We start from the raw sequence: 15,564 nt of genomic DNA on the forward strand, positions 1-15,564 counted from the left end.
CGTATTATATTTTTGAAACAGCTATTGGGGGAAGAGTGGTCTGCTGGTTAGTGCAAGGACTAGGTGTCAGGATTCCTGAGTTATATTCACACCTCTTTGCCTCTGAGATGCTTCTGTTTATTTATCTATAAAGTAATCACAATTACCTCATGGTGACGTAAATGTTTAATATTTGTAAAGACGTCTTTGATATCTCAATTAAAGGAGCGAGAGAACAGGAAATTATTATTATTTATTTTAAATTAATAATCATTTCAAAAAATCCATGGACTTTAACAAAGCCTCTGACCTGTTTTCTTTATTGTAGACTTTGTGCTTTTTACTGGATTGTCTTCTGATACCAGAATACTTCCCAGACTCTCCTTGTGAATTCTATGAAATACATTTTGCATTTGCAAGCATCCAGGCTTTCAGTGGAGCTCTCTTCCAGGATCAGGTGAGTAACTGAAGCCAAAGAAGGATACAATATTTCTGTAATTGCTCCATTCTTGAAATCCTTGCAGGTTCTTCATGTCACATGCACATTTCATTACTCAGGACTGCAAGCTACAAAGACTTGGTTTCAATCTGGTTACAAGGGACATATTATTTAACAAATAAGTGCCGGAGACTGAATCTCTTGTGTACATCTTAACAATGAAATAAATGGTGTCTATTTGCTATGTTGGCTTCATTTAGCCAGCATTACAATAAATATTAAACCTACATTATACATTGAAAAGTAACTTTAATCTGATAATAGCTCTCTTTCCCCATCTGCATGTCTTCTCCAATGGACACACCGTCCTACGTAGACCCTTCAATTCTCCCCACAGCTCAGTGCCCTCTTTGCTGAGTGTCAGCTGTGATCACATGTTTTGTGGTGTTTATACCTGACCACTGAGAGCTGGCCTGAATTGACCAACTCATTTCTCATGCCACAGACCAACCAACCAATAGCTGTCAGATGTTAACAGCTTTTAGTTACAACTAACTACCATTTTGGGGATATTTACTTCAGATTCCTCAGCAGGCCTTTCAAATAACCACAGGAGATATTACATCCATTTTGTTCAATGAATCTAGAGCATGCTGAGGCCAGATTTTGAGAGTTTAATAAGTGATATAAAATGTCATAGTTTATGTACCTTGGTATCCAGTCTTAGTTCTTTAATTTAAGGAACTCATTTGTAACATGGAACACAACAGTGAGTGGAACTAAATTTGAACCAGCAACCAAGGAATGAAAGGGTTCACATGCAGGCACCAACCTGATAAGCCATCCAGTCTCCCTTTGTTTGTTTGCTATAATTCTGCACTTTGGGATTTTTGTTTGAAACGATAAATGATAAAATATTATGAAAAAAAGCTCTATTCTTGCAGAATTTCTACTATAGCTGAAAGCAGGACACACAGGAGACTTCAAAATTAAAAAAAGGCTGATCTCATGGATGTTGTTAGCCAATTTCCAGAGGATAGTGGTTCAGATGAGTTTTTGGGAAGTATTGGGAAAGCACTGGATGTGGAGATGAGCCTCCATTCTCCTCTCCAAGAATACAGTCCACAACTGATGGTGTGTGGGAGTTTGAAGGGACTGTGATGGGTTGTCTATAGGGTTGCCAACCCTCCAGGATTGGCCTAGTGTCTCCAGGAATTAAAGATTAATCTTGAATTCAAGATTATGACATGTGATGAAAATCTCCAGGAATACCTCCAACCAAAATTGGCGACCCTAGTTGTTTACCCCACACAGGTGAACAAAGGAGTCTGAAGCCTGGTCTATACTACGCGTTTATACCGAATTTAGCAGAGTTAAACCGATTTAACCCTGCACGCGTCCACACAACGAAGCCCTTTATATCAATATAAAGGGCTCTTAAAACCGATTTCTGTACTCCTCCCCAATGAGGAGAGTAGTGCTGAAATCGGTATTGCCATGTCGGATTAGGGTTAGTATGGCTGCAATTAGATGGTATTGGCCTCTGGGCTGTATCTCACAGTGCACCATTGTGACCGCTCTGGAAAGCCATCTGAACTCGGATAAACTGGCCAGGTAGACAGGAAAAGCTCCGCAAACTTTTGAACTTCATTTCCTGTTTGGCCAGCGTGGAGAGCTCACCAGCACAGGTGACCACGCAGAGCTCATCAGCACAGGTAACAATGCAGTCTCCTGAGAATCGAAAAAGAGCTCCAGCATGGACCGCATGGGAGGTACTGAATCTGATCGCTTATAGGGGAGAGGATTCTGTGCTAACAGAATACCCGTTCACAAAGACAAAATGAAAAAACATTGAAAAAATTTCCAAGGCTATTGATGCAGAGAGGCACACCAGGGACTCAGTATAGTGCCATGTGAAAGTTAGGAGCTCAGACCGCCTACCAGAAAACCAAAGAATCAAACGGAAGTCCAGAGCAGGTCTAAAACTGCCGCTCTACGCTGAGCTCATGCAATTCTAGGGGTCCGCCACCACTACCCACCCCTGTCTTGGATTCAAGGTGGGGTGATATCTCAGCCATGACTGAGGATTCTGCGGATGGGGACGATGAGATGGAGGAAAAGGAGGACGAGTTGTAGAGAGGCACACAGCACTCAGTTTCCCCAACAGCCAGGGGCTTTTTCTCACCCTGACGGAATTATCCTCCAGCCCTCCCAACCACAATGAAGCCCTGGGAAGGGACCATGTATCCCACACATGAAGCCATGGAGGGACCTCTTGGTAGTGTACTTTGTAATATAAAACGTGGTTTAAAAGCAGTGTTTTTAAATGATTAATCTGCCCTGAGTACTTGGATACTCGCGGCCAGTAACTTACTGAAAAGTCTGTTACATATCTGGGGATGGAGCGGAAATCCTTCAGGGACATCTCCATGAAGCTCTCCTGGAGGTACTCCAAAGCCTTTGCAGAAGGTCTGGGCAGGGCCCTTATTCCGTCCTCCGATGGTAGGCACTTGACCACGCCATGCATGTAGCAAGTAATGCTGGTATCTTACATGACAAAGCCTAGCTGTGTATGGTCCCGGTTGTGACAATTAGCATCCTCCTAACAGCTAGTAGCCTTATAATAGCTGGCAACCATTAGGAGAAATTGGACACCTCACGGACACAGTAGCCTGAACTTTTGAACTGTCTTTCCTTATCAGTCTTGAGGCAGTTGAAGCTGGTCCTAAGCTGGTTTTTGCTGAGCAGATTGCAGAAGTGCAGGGTTTGCTAACCACCAGTCAAATGCTAACACGACCGAAGGCTATGTGTGAGTGTGTATAAAAGATTCTTGGTTTTTGTATGGAGTAGAGTTTTTTGTACCAAGGCACAAAGCTCTCCTTTCTTCTGCAGAATAAAGCAACCTTTCCTTATCCCTGCCTGGCTGTCGCTGGCTCTCAGCTAGGCGGACCTGACATTTCAGTAACAGTTTCTGGTGACCCAGATGGGACCCTCCTAGCTTGGACATCAGACTCCGGAGGGCTGCGGCGAATTAGGAGCGGCACCACCGAGGTGTTTAGCCCCTCTTCCTCACTTCACCGCGGCTCCTGGGGTTCGTGCTCCGATAAGATGAGCCCGAATAGGATAAGGAAACACTTCCTGGGTTCTGGTTATATTCTGGTTACTTGGTTACTGTATTTCTGTCTTATACCTTTGGGTGTAAGGTGTGTGGGTGGAACTGAGCTTCTTGTTCATAATTTCTCAGGGTGGAAGCCATAGAGTGTGAGGAAGCCCTGAGGTCGTGTTAAGATCCTTCTGTTCCGTCCCCTGTAGCAGTCAGTGTAAGCAGAGATTGCTGGCTTGGATTTGACCATTATGCCCTCCTTCTTTCTGTTTAATTCTCTATTTGAGTGCCAGAAAAGGGTATGGGTGGGTCTAAGCAGAAACCCTCTAAGGATAGCCCTTTGGATTACATGTTAAATAAATGGCCTTTACCCAGTGTTCAGAAAGAAATGTCGAAGAGGCATTTATTGCAGCTTTGTACCCAGGATTGGCCAGCCTTGGGTACTGATTGGCCCGAGTTCGGGTCTTTTGATATTCCAACTCACTTAACTCCTCTGCGCCTGGTGCTGGAAAACCAGGTACCGGGACAAATGGATTATTGGTTCTTGTGGGACGATGAAGCTCATCGTTGCTTAAAGAAAATACAGATTCAAGCCCCTCTATACCCAAAACCTTCTGCCCCAAAAGAGGCTGATTTTTGGGAAGAACCCCCCCTGCATATACTGTCCTCGACCTCGGCCACTGTTAGCAGCAGCACTACCAAGTGGGACGGGCTCGATGCCTTCCTCTGCAGCCGTAGGTTCAGAGATAGCAGCCCTACAACAGAAACCCCTGCCTGGGAAAATTGAGGACACTACAGCTCGAGTAGACGAACTGGCTACTGGCGGAATGACAAGTAGTGGGTCAGAGTCTTTTAGCCTCTTGGTAGTCCATCCTACACTAGATTGGGGTCAGTTTATGGGAAGAAACCCATGGGCAATTTAATTCAAGCACCCCTCCGGGTCATCCCAGTTCCAACAACAGAAGGGAATGTTGTGGACCATCACGTTCATGTTCCGTTTACCACAGCGGACCTTATGAGTTGGGCAAACCACTATGCCACGCCTCAGGGACGACCCAGATGTCATCCATAGGCGATTCTGTACCACTTTCCAGTCTCCTAATCCCGATTGGCAAGATGTGAGCCAACTTTTGGATTGTTTGTTACACACAGAGGAGAAGGAGCGGGTCCTTTGGAGGGCCTGGGCTGCTGCAGAAGCCGGCGGTCATTCCCGTGACCTTATATCCCTTGCTAATCCGGCCCAATGGAACCCGAATGATCCGGCCCACCAAGTGAATCTAAAGAGATTCCAGGACTGCATTTTAATAGGTATCAAATAGGCAGGCGAGAGAACTTTGGATTGGTCAAACGTTCATAATATTGTGCAAGGGAAAGAGGAGCGCCCTTCCAATTTTTATGAGAGACTTTGTAAAGCATTTTGTACCTATACTAACCTAGACCCCAAGACCGCGGACGCACAGTCCACGGTCCAGCTTATCTTTATTTCTCAGTCAGCCCCGGATATCAAAAAGCGGTTACAGAGACTTAAGGGTGCTGAAGGGAAATCCCTGGAGGAACTGGTGAGCATTGCCACCCGTGTATACAACACAAGAGAGAAGGTACAAGAGATAAAGCAGGTGAAAATGCTGGCAGCTCTTGTAAATGCTGGGAATGAAAAACAAGGAGGGTGGAGGGGACCCCCCAAGAGGCAACCTAAAACGGACGGGGGCGGGGGGCCCAGGACACACCAAAGATATGTGTAACTATTGTAAGCAGCTTGGTCATTGGAAGAGGGAATGCCCATACCGAACTACTGGGCGGCAGCCCCGCCGCCCAGACCCACCGCAACACCTGATAACTGTGGAGAGAAAAGACGTTAACGACAGTGAGGAATGATGCCGACCAGGGGGTTCTTCTGTCACCTATTCAAATGATTTTACCACTTATGTTTGTTCCTCCAATGACCCCCAGGTCCATCTAACTTTGAGAGGAAGAGTACAAAGCAACTTTTCCTTATCCCTGTCTGGCTGTCATTGGCTGTCAGCTAGGCAGACCCGACATTTCAGTAACACGGTGTTTGTTGGCTTTCAAGCAACATCCTTTCTTTATCTCTCTGTGTTATCCTCAGGAGAGTGATATCGTCCATGGTAACCTGGTTGAAATTCAGGAATTTAATTAAGGGGACAGTGACTCTATTCCTAAGCAAGCTGTAATCGAGAGGGACGGGTAGGTGCTTACAGGAAATGAGTCAATTCAAGGGGGGGTTCACAAGGGAGAAACAAATCACAGAGTCAAGCCGAGCCCTGGAGTGAGTGAACTCGTTCAAAATGCTCTCGCGTATGTGCACCCTTTCGTGATGTGCCTCTCTAATTCACCCTGGTGTCGCGGCTGCGCAGTAATCAGCGGCAGTGATTTGCCTCATCTCCCACCCCCGCTCATAAAGGTCTCCCCATTACTCGTCAGCAGAGATTGGAGCACAACAGCAAGCAGCAAAACAAAGGGGACATGGTTTTGGCTGCGGTCTGAACGACGTCAGTATATGTGGCGCCATCGCGCTCTTTAAACAGCCAAATGCACATTCTACCCACCCACTTCCTGCACTTGGCTCACTCGTTAAGTTGACAATCTCCTGACTACGTGTCGCAGGGTGCCTGTGTTATTGGCCTCATACCATGGCGATCAGGGGTAGGTCTCTATCTCAGGTATAGACTATAGGCATTTCAATCATCCCAACTGTATTTTCTCTGGTCTGTGAGCAAATTCCCTTGCTGCAGCGTTTAAAGAGTAGTGTTCCGAAACGCAAGGCGTCATGAACCCGTCCTGGCCATCCCACAGTGATGTTGGTGAACATCCTTGTGATCGACCAGTGCTGCAGCGAACCACTGACAAGTACCCCTTGCAACGTTAGTGTAGGTGCTCTGGTGCCAAAGATAGGATATGGGTCCATCTATCGCCTCACATAAGGTAGGGAATCCCATTGCACAAAAGTCATTCCACTAATGCCTGCACATTCTCCCCACTACAACCTTCATTAGACAGCAGCCTTAATGATTGCATGACAGCAGTACCCCACAGTAGATTTCTCCCCATTCCAAATTGATTCTCCGACGACCGCTAGTCTGTCGGCGTTGCAAGTTTCCCAGAGCTGTTGCCATCTCGCTTCTCACTGTGAGAGGGCTGCTCTCATCTGTGTATTCTGCGCATTTCAGGGCAGGGGGAAAAGCAGAAGTCAAAAGTTCATGAAAGGCCCTTACGCAATTGTGAAAGTTTCGCAGCCCACCCGTGGCGGAAAAATTCGTCCCCCAAAACCCCTGGGCAAAAAAAAAACCCCTTTTATGGGGCCCGGTTTCCCCCCCCCCAAACCAGTCTGTGCTTGTTCCTGCGCCCAAATTGCTAGTCAATAGCTAGAACCTGCCCCGTACCAGCAGGATCTCCAAAGCGCAGGGGCCATCGGTTGAAGCAAGAATCTGTGTCCATTCCTCAATCACCTTCTCGTCGGCCACACGGCCATACCCCGCCTCTTGTTGGTTTTTGCAGGTCCTGTTCAGAAGGACTCACGAGAAGGCGCGAGGTGTTTAAAAGTCCATGATTGCTGTCTTGAGCTCAGCAGGGTCCAGCTTGCTGCTGCTATGGCATTGCACATGTTCACCCAGGAAAAAAGGCACAAAACGGTTGTCGGCTGCGTTCACGGAGGGAGGGCTGAGGCATACCCAGACCACCTGTGACAAGTGTTCTTGCCCCCATTCCATCAGGCACTGGGATCTCAACCCAGAATTCCAAGGGTGGGGGAGACTGCGGGAACTACGGGATAGCTATAGGATAGCTACCCACAGTGCAACGCTCTGGAAATCGACACCAGCCTCAGTACATGGACGCACACCGCTGAATTAATGTGTTTTAGTGTGGCCGCTTGCACTCGACTTTATACAATCTGTTTTAAAAAACCGGTTTCTGTAAAATCGGTATAATCCCGTAGTGTAGACATACCCTGAGAGCTCAATTAGCTCACTTTGCTGCATCTGGAGGGTGCATCAAGCTCAATTTGTTGTTAGACCCAGTTGAGCAGGAGATGGGTCAACTTAATAAAAGAAGGCAGTGAAAGCTGCAGACGAACCCTAAATAGCGAAACCCAGGAAAGAGGAGGTAGGCAGTTCCCTTTGTCTGGGAAGGGTCTGAGGAAGGCAGACTGAAGAAGGCTACAGGGGTGGAATTATTCCCTGTGTTGGGCCCTAGAAAGGCACCGAGAGGCAGTCCTGACGGGTCAACATTCCTGGAGAGGAAGGAGGAGCTGAGAGGACCGAGGGAGAAACCAGAAGAGAGGCTGTGTTAAGCAGAAGCTTCAAGGAAGCAGCACAAGAGGCTCAGGGTAGAAAGTGGCCCAGGAAAAGAGCAGTGTGTTTGAAGGAGCCACCCTAGCTCCTCAATACAGAGTCCCTGGGCCAGAACCTAGAGCAGAGAGTGGGACAGTGTTCCCCACCCAGGCCCAAGGAAAGGTCCAAGCCTGATGTAAGGACTATTTAGGCTGAAGACTGAGATTAAACTTTGGGCCAAGGGATAGCCCCAAAGGGAGCAGAAACCTCTTTTGTATTAAGACTTTTTTGACTTTGAGTTGTATTTTTTTTACCTCAGAAGGCATGGAATTAAAACATGACCTGGCCAGAGGGCCAAGTCACTAGAGGAAGGGCCATTAGTAAGGAGTGCTAGACAAAGGGAGCCTGCTAAACTGTGTCCAGTCATAAGGGGGTGCACTAGCAGTGAGTCTACTCTTCCTCAGGGACTCTTTAGGTATGTCTATACTGCATTTTGGACTGAGCTGGAGCAAACCTCCCAGCCTGGGTCTACCTACTTGGGATAGTAGGACTCATGGTAGCTCTATAAAATAGCTCTATAGCTCAGGCTTTGACGTTCTGCCTCAGATGGGAGCTTTGACTCTGAACTGTGCTGTCTCTCCCACCTCAACTTCAGAGCTTGAACCGCCACTTCAAAACACTGTTTATACAACTATTTTAGAGCGCTAGTATAAGCCCTGTTAGTACAATTCTGTAAACCCCTGTTGGGAGGCTCACTCCAAAATGCTGTGCAGACCCAGGGTCCCAGACCAACCTGAATCTGAATGTCTACACTGCAGTTACGCAGACCCATGAGCCCGAGCCCTGGGAATTGGAATCAGTTGGCATGGGATGGCTATTGGTGTTTAATTGCAGTGTAGACATACTGTAGCAGTGGGGGACTTACCCCCGTGGTGCCTCCTGCTGGTCACTGGGAATTAGCTTTTGTCCAACGTCCAGAGCGCCCTCTGCAGGCCGTTGTCCCACTGAGTCTGACCCCCCATGTCCCTCCCAAGACCCAGTGCCCCTTGTCTTTGGGGTGCTGCCGCCACAGTCTCAGGGTCTCCCCACCCAGGGGAACCCCCAATCCTCTATTCCCACCTTGCCTCAGTCATGGGCTACTGCCATTCACCATCTAGCCCCGACTTACTGGGGCAGACTGCAGTGTAAAAGCCACTCATCATAGGCAAGGGTTTTTTTGGACCTGCTGCTTCTGCCTACTCGTGGGCTGCCCCCTGCATCCCCAGTACCTAATTGGCCTTCCACTAGGCCGCAGCCTGGGGGGTGTTTCCAGGCTGGAGCTCCCCAGCTCCCTTGGCCTTTCCCCCGCCCTGCTCCACTCCAGGTACCTTCTTTCAGCTCCCTGCAGCCAGGTCCCTCCCTTTCAAAGCTTGAGAGAGTCTGTCTGTGCTTCTGGCCCACTGCCCTCTTATAAGGGCCAGCTGGACCCTGATTGCACTGGCTACAGCTGTGGCTGCTTTCCCCATCAGACCAGCTTTTCTCTGCCACAGCCCTCTCCTGGGCTGCTTTAAGCCCTTCCAGGCAAGAGCTGGGTGACCATTAACTCCCCATCACAGGGCCTGATCTTACAAACCCCTAACTTAATAATCTTTCCTCATATTGTAAGTCCCTTTGGTTACTTTTACGAAAGATTATTGATATGATTAAGTGTTGGCAGGATAGGACCTTATATGCCACTTCTCAACAGGTGTTCAGAGACGGGGGTAGAGCCTTTGGTGTTCTCAGCAATCCTGGGCTGAAACAGCTGCCAGGAATTGGCTCTTTTCCATGCTGCCTTTTGCAGCATGGCAGCATCAGTATGCTCTTCCTACCTGCTCCTCTGTTCTAACCACACATATCTCTGAGAGGAGTGGGGAGGGGATCATGCTGTAGTCACCATCAGTAGGAGAAAGGAACTGGCTGCTGGCAGAGATCCCATATATGAGCTTGGCAAAATGGTCAAAGTGACAGAAGAAACCGACAGATATAAACTAGCATAGGCGGTGGGTTACATACATTTGCAGTGCTCAGGCTCCAGGAATATTCAGGGCTGGGGGCCCTGCTCCAGCAATATTTGGATCTGGGTCTCTCCCCTGGCCCTGCCTGGATTGGGCCCCGGCCCCTGCGGGTCTCCCCCCCGCCCGCCCCGGCGCCCGTGCCCCTGGCACTCCATGCGTGGAGCGGGTCCGGCTCTGCTTCCACCGCTCCCCTGCGTCCCCCCTCGCCGCGTCCCTCCTGCTCATGCTGCAGAGAACGGCTCCGGCAGAACTGTTGTCTGCTGCCCCCAGGGTCATAGCGCCTGCCATCCGCTCTAATGGCAAGAAGGCTGCCACGTATTCTGCCCTTTTTGCCCTGCCCTGACCCGGATCCAATGGCCCCAAATCCCCTCATCCCCCAGCCAGAGCCGTCATCCTTCTGCACCCTAAATCCTCTCGAGCCAGCCAAGCCTATCCCCTGCACATGAACGCCATTATCCCCGGGCAGAGAAGACACTCATCCCCGCACCTAATCCTCTGCCCAGCCCCTGAGCACTCCCGCAGCACGAAGCCCTCATCTTCGCCAACTCTCATTCCCCTGCACCTGAGGCCTCTGCCCAGTCTGAGCCCCTCGCATGCATGAACCTCTGATCCTCAGCCTCAATCTCATTCCCCTGCAGCCTGATTTCTGTCCCATTGCTTGTGCACTTTCATCCTTTCCGCCTTTCCTACACACCCACTAGCCGAGCCTGCACCAAACTCAGTCGCTAAAGCTGCCATTCCTCATCCCTCTGTCACACTTACTCTTGCCTCAACCAGACTGCCTCCCAGCATCCGCAACTCCTCCCAGAGCCTTGCACCCTCACCGTCTTCCTACACTCCTCACCACCAGTCCCCAGAGCCAAGCCAAACGCTTCCAATTATGTTTTTGCAGCTCACTCCTCTGTGTCACACCCATTCTTGCCCTCGCCCGTGATGCTGACCACATGTACCTTACTCTTCCAGATCTGCACCCTCACTCTTATTTCCTTACCCCACCCAGCCAGTGCCTGCACACCTCACACTTTCCTACACCCCAACCGACCAGCCCAGAGCCTAAGCCCAAACTCCATCCCAAAGCCTGCAGCCCTCACCCCCTCCTGCACATCCACCCCCTGTCCCAGCCCGGAGCCTGCACCCAGCACCCAAACTCCTTCCCAAAGGCTGCACCCCTCCTGCACCCTAATCCCCAGCCCAGGACCTGCACCCCAGACCTCCCCCCTGAAACCCCGCCCAGAGCCTTAGGCAGGTGGAGGCGCAGTTTGAGGGGGCCGAGTTGGGGGGGTGGGTACTGGGCACCACCAAAATTTCTACAAACTTGCCTCCCATGTAAACTAGATATACTAGGCCTATGGGAAATGAGATTGGTAACATCAGCACAAATAACTTGGTCAGCTGGACACCTCCTGCTGTATTATGGGGTACTGAATGTCAGTGATGTACCCAGAGGTGGCATGGGTTTGACAGTTTCAGGAAGGGCAGCCAAAAGCCAGAGAGAATGGGCACCAGTTCTGAAACAATTATAACAGTATGATTTACATCAGAGTTCCAGAAAGTTTCCATCATTCAGCGTCATGCTCCATCAAATCAAACTAGCCAAGAGGATGGGCGGCTGTACAACGTAATAGACAAGGTCCTGAAAAGAGAGGTCCTCCTAGTAATTAGAGATAAGAATGCTGAAGTAGGGAGTAAGTCACTGGCAGGGAGCAAGATACTGGTAGGGAAGTAATTATGGGGAAACAAGGTCTTGGAGAAATAGATGAAAATGATTAAATGTTTGCTGATAAAATAACTTGGAAGTCACCGGAACCAGGAACAAAACTTACCACATTTCAATTCCATACAAATGGAGAAGAACTGTAGAAGATGGTACATAGCAGGAACAGAGCACGTGTTGGAATGGATTACACACTAATGGTAGCTAAATTGAGAATAAAATTAAAAAAAAAAAAGAGAGAGAGAGAGACCTGAACAACAAAGGTGCTCACGTTATAACATCACCATGCTAAAACAGATGACAACACAACAAGAGTTTAGAATTGCACTAGCAAAAAGATACCAGGTGCTTGAAGATGATGCAACAGTAGAAAGGTAATGGAAGTTTGTAAAGGAAATTTTCATCAGCATTTGTGGTGAAGTTCTGTGATTCAGGAAGAAACAACACAACTGTGATCTGTGGATATATAGCAGAAAATACAAAAAGACTCAAAAATTAAGTGTATACTAAATCAAGCAAGAACACAGACAAGAGTGACTTCTAGAGGAATACGCTGAAAAGATCAAAGAGGCCAAAAAGAATGTTAGGAAAGAGAAATTATACTTTTAGACAAAATGGAAACAGGTGGACAGATCGCTGCAGCACAAAATGACACAAACGTCATTAGACAGTTGTCAGGACAAAAAACAAATACTAACCAAGCAGTTCAAGACAATGAGGGCAATTTAACGATGAAGACGTCAGAACAATTAAATATATGGAGGTGATACTATAATCAACTACTGAATGGCGAGCCAGTGGTCAATCCCCCAGATACAGAAGAAGGAGAAGATGTGGACATTGAACTAAGGCCCAACAGCAGAATAGAAGTAGCAAGGGCAGTCAATTGGTTAAAAAATGGAAAGACAGAAGGTCCGGATAACATCCCAGTGGAGGGTCTTAGGGCAGACTTGAAGAATATAGTAGACATTTTGATAAGCTTCTCACAAAAGATATGTTAAGAAGAAAAAATACCAAACAAGTGGGAAAATAGTAGTGAAGACATCAAAGAAAGACATCAGTCAGCATAAAAACTGGATAGTCATTCAATTGCTGTCTATTCCAAGTAAGATATTTACACACGTTATTCCAGACAGAATAAAGAAATCAGTAGATTAAAGGTTAGGACAAAAACAGGCAGAGTTCAGACAGGAGAAATCATGTATTGATCAAATAGTAACCTTACATATCATCATAGAACTATTGATTGAATGACAGTCACCGCTTCATATTATTTTTATAGATTTCCAAAATGCCTTTGATACAATGAATAGAACAATTTTATGGAAGTTGCTGTGCCACTATGCATCCCCTAGAAATTTGTGAATGTCATTCAGACTTTCTATGAAACTATGACATTCCAAGTAATACATAACAATCAACTGATTAAGCCATTCAAAGTTACTACAGGTGTCTTACATCACCCATGATCTGGAGGTGAATTGGATAAAGACAGAAAGCACAGAACAACTAAAGGGCATACAATGGACTTTGACACAGAAGTTACAGGACTTGACGTTGCAGATAGTATCAGCTTGCTATTCCATACCTGTAGAGACATGCAAACCAATACAAATGATCTCCAGGCTTATGCACAATTAATAGGGTTGAAAATCAACACAGAAAATGAAAGCCATGAGAATCAATGCACAACAAAAAATACTAGTAACATTTTCTGGGACTGACATAGAAGATGTCTGATGTTTTATATATCTTGGATGCATTGTAAGTACAACAGGTAGAACAGATGAAGACATTAAAGTCAGACATGCCTTTGCTGCTCTAAATCCAATTTGGAGAAACAGAAATTGCGTTCTTCAAACTAAACTTTGAATATATGCTTGTAAAGTTGGTTGTACTATATGGAACTGATAGGACAAGAAATTACGGAATGAAAATGGAGATGGCTAGGCCATACATGGAGAAAAGGCCTGAATGATGTAAGACAGGCATTGGATTGGAACCCCCAGAGCAAGAGGTAATGAGGTAGGCCAAGGATAACGCGGAGATGCACAATAGAAGCAGAACTGAAAGCTACCAGAATGACAATGGAAGAAGCTAAGTCTGCAGTAGGAGACTGGTGAAGATGGAAGGCAGTGGTGAACACTCTATGTTCCTCATGGAATAGGGAGGTATGAAATTGAGAGAGAGAGAATGAACATAAGCAGGTACAATTCTACTGAATTCAATAGAGTTACAGCAGGGCTGAAGTTGTGCCCAGTGTTTGTTTAATCACTTTGATTTAGGAATCTTTTCATTATTTACTTGCCTGCAAAAATTATGTGTTTGACATCTACCTGGAGGGTTATGGTTTTGTTTTTTTGTTTTTTCTCTCTCTCATTCTAAAATTTGGCTAAAAGAAACCCCTCAAGGTTGACAAGGACTGGGATTGACAGAGCTATGGCTCTTTGAAATCCCTGTTGTCCATTGAAATTTTAATGTTTCTATCATTTGTTCTTCAGTGTAAATTAACAGCCATGGCAGTGTGTTGGGTTTCTTTTCCGAAGTCAAGACTTTAAATTTAATTCAATAGCCTAGATTTACAGCTATTCTATATTTCACAAGGCAGAATCAATAATGTGACTGAAGTGAAGAAGATAAAAATTTATGGTATCTTGCAATTTAATGGTTGAAAAGATGCAATTGGAGAGATCATAAATTGTGAAGGAGTTTATGCTTCATTGCTCCTGATTCAGTGCTTGCTGTTAGAACTTGATTTGTGACTATTCACAAGGTGTGATTAATGGTGTGATCGATGCTTGCTTCAGTGCAGTAAAGCAGTTGTAATGCTCTTCATTAGAATAAATAAAATAAATTGACTGAAGCTTTATAAAAACTGTGTAACATTTAAAATCTAAAATGTCAATTTTTTTTCTTGTTACAATTTAGGTTTCTTCAGGCAGTTTCCACCTACATCACATCACTCATTGTCATTCTTTTTGGATATTATAGCAATCCATGTGGGTTCGGGTTAGCTTTGTGCAGAGCTTACTGAGAAGGAAAAAAAAAAGTTGAATAGGACTGAGCGGAGCCTAGGATATCTGGTGGCCGTGTTTTGCCATCCTGCAAATGTACATTTATCCTCCTTTGACACGTGAAAGTTTAAAGGAATCAAGGCAGATAATGACCCTTCCGTACACAGCTTGACTAAAAACAATAAAAATTAATAGTTTTCATTGTTTTTAAATGGGGTGGATGTATGATCGGCACCGTAGCAGAGACAATGAAGATAAAGGGGCATATTTTGAGTAGCATTTCTTTGGTGTGAGAATGTATGTTGCATAAGCCAGTGCTGTCTCACACTGTGCTCTAACACAAGCAGGGGGATGTGAAAGAACCTGAGCAGCCATGAAAGGCAGTGGGATGGAATGATTTTGATATAGTCATTTGAAGAATGAGTTTCAGGAGATACAAACAAGGAATGGTGTTGAGAGGGCCATAGGATGCCTTATAAATGTCAGTTAAGCCCCCTTCAATATAGGATAATTTCAAAGTTTTAAAATGCCAAAACCTAAACATGTCGTGTAAAACTGGGGGAGGGGAGAATCGTGCTGTGATATTTAGGGAAAAATCTCCTGTGGCTTAAACTGTTCTATCTATTTCAGTCCTATTTGTGTTTTATCACTCTTGTTGAGAGATCAATCTTGTAATTAGCAGAAGAGGCTCATGGTCTACCCTTGTTCTGCTATGCATGCATTTACTGATTTGAATCTGCAAAGAAAATGCCAAATGAAGAGATGCCATTTTTGAGCTGTTGTAGCTGCATAAAAAGTAGTGTTTCTACTGTGGCACATGCTAGTTAGTCTACTTGTCATCTCAGATGTTCCAGCTATTCTGCCGTCTCAGGATAGCTCACTTTGTCTTTTTCACAAATGTGGCAGAAATTCAGGCATTAATCACAGACCTCCCCTAAATCTAACCTTTGGTGAAATGTGACATCATTCAAAGGAATCTTTCCACTGAAG

The 15,564-nt window shown here is 46.2% G+C and overlaps 1 pseudogene; it reads left to right on the plus strand.

The window, feature by feature from the left end:
- Window positions 1-15,564, plus strand: part of LOC116827195 (dynein axonemal heavy chain 11-like) — a 209,705-nt pseudogene that overhangs the window by 26,652 nt on the left and 167,489 nt on the right.

The sequence above is a fragment of the Chelonoidis abingdonii genome, chromosome 10, assembly GCF_003597395.2.
Source record: "Chelonoidis abingdonii isolate Lonesome George chromosome 10, CheloAbing_2.0, whole genome shotgun sequence".
Classification (NCBI taxonomy): domain Eukaryota; kingdom Metazoa; phylum Chordata; order Testudines; family Testudinidae; genus Chelonoidis; species Chelonoidis abingdonii.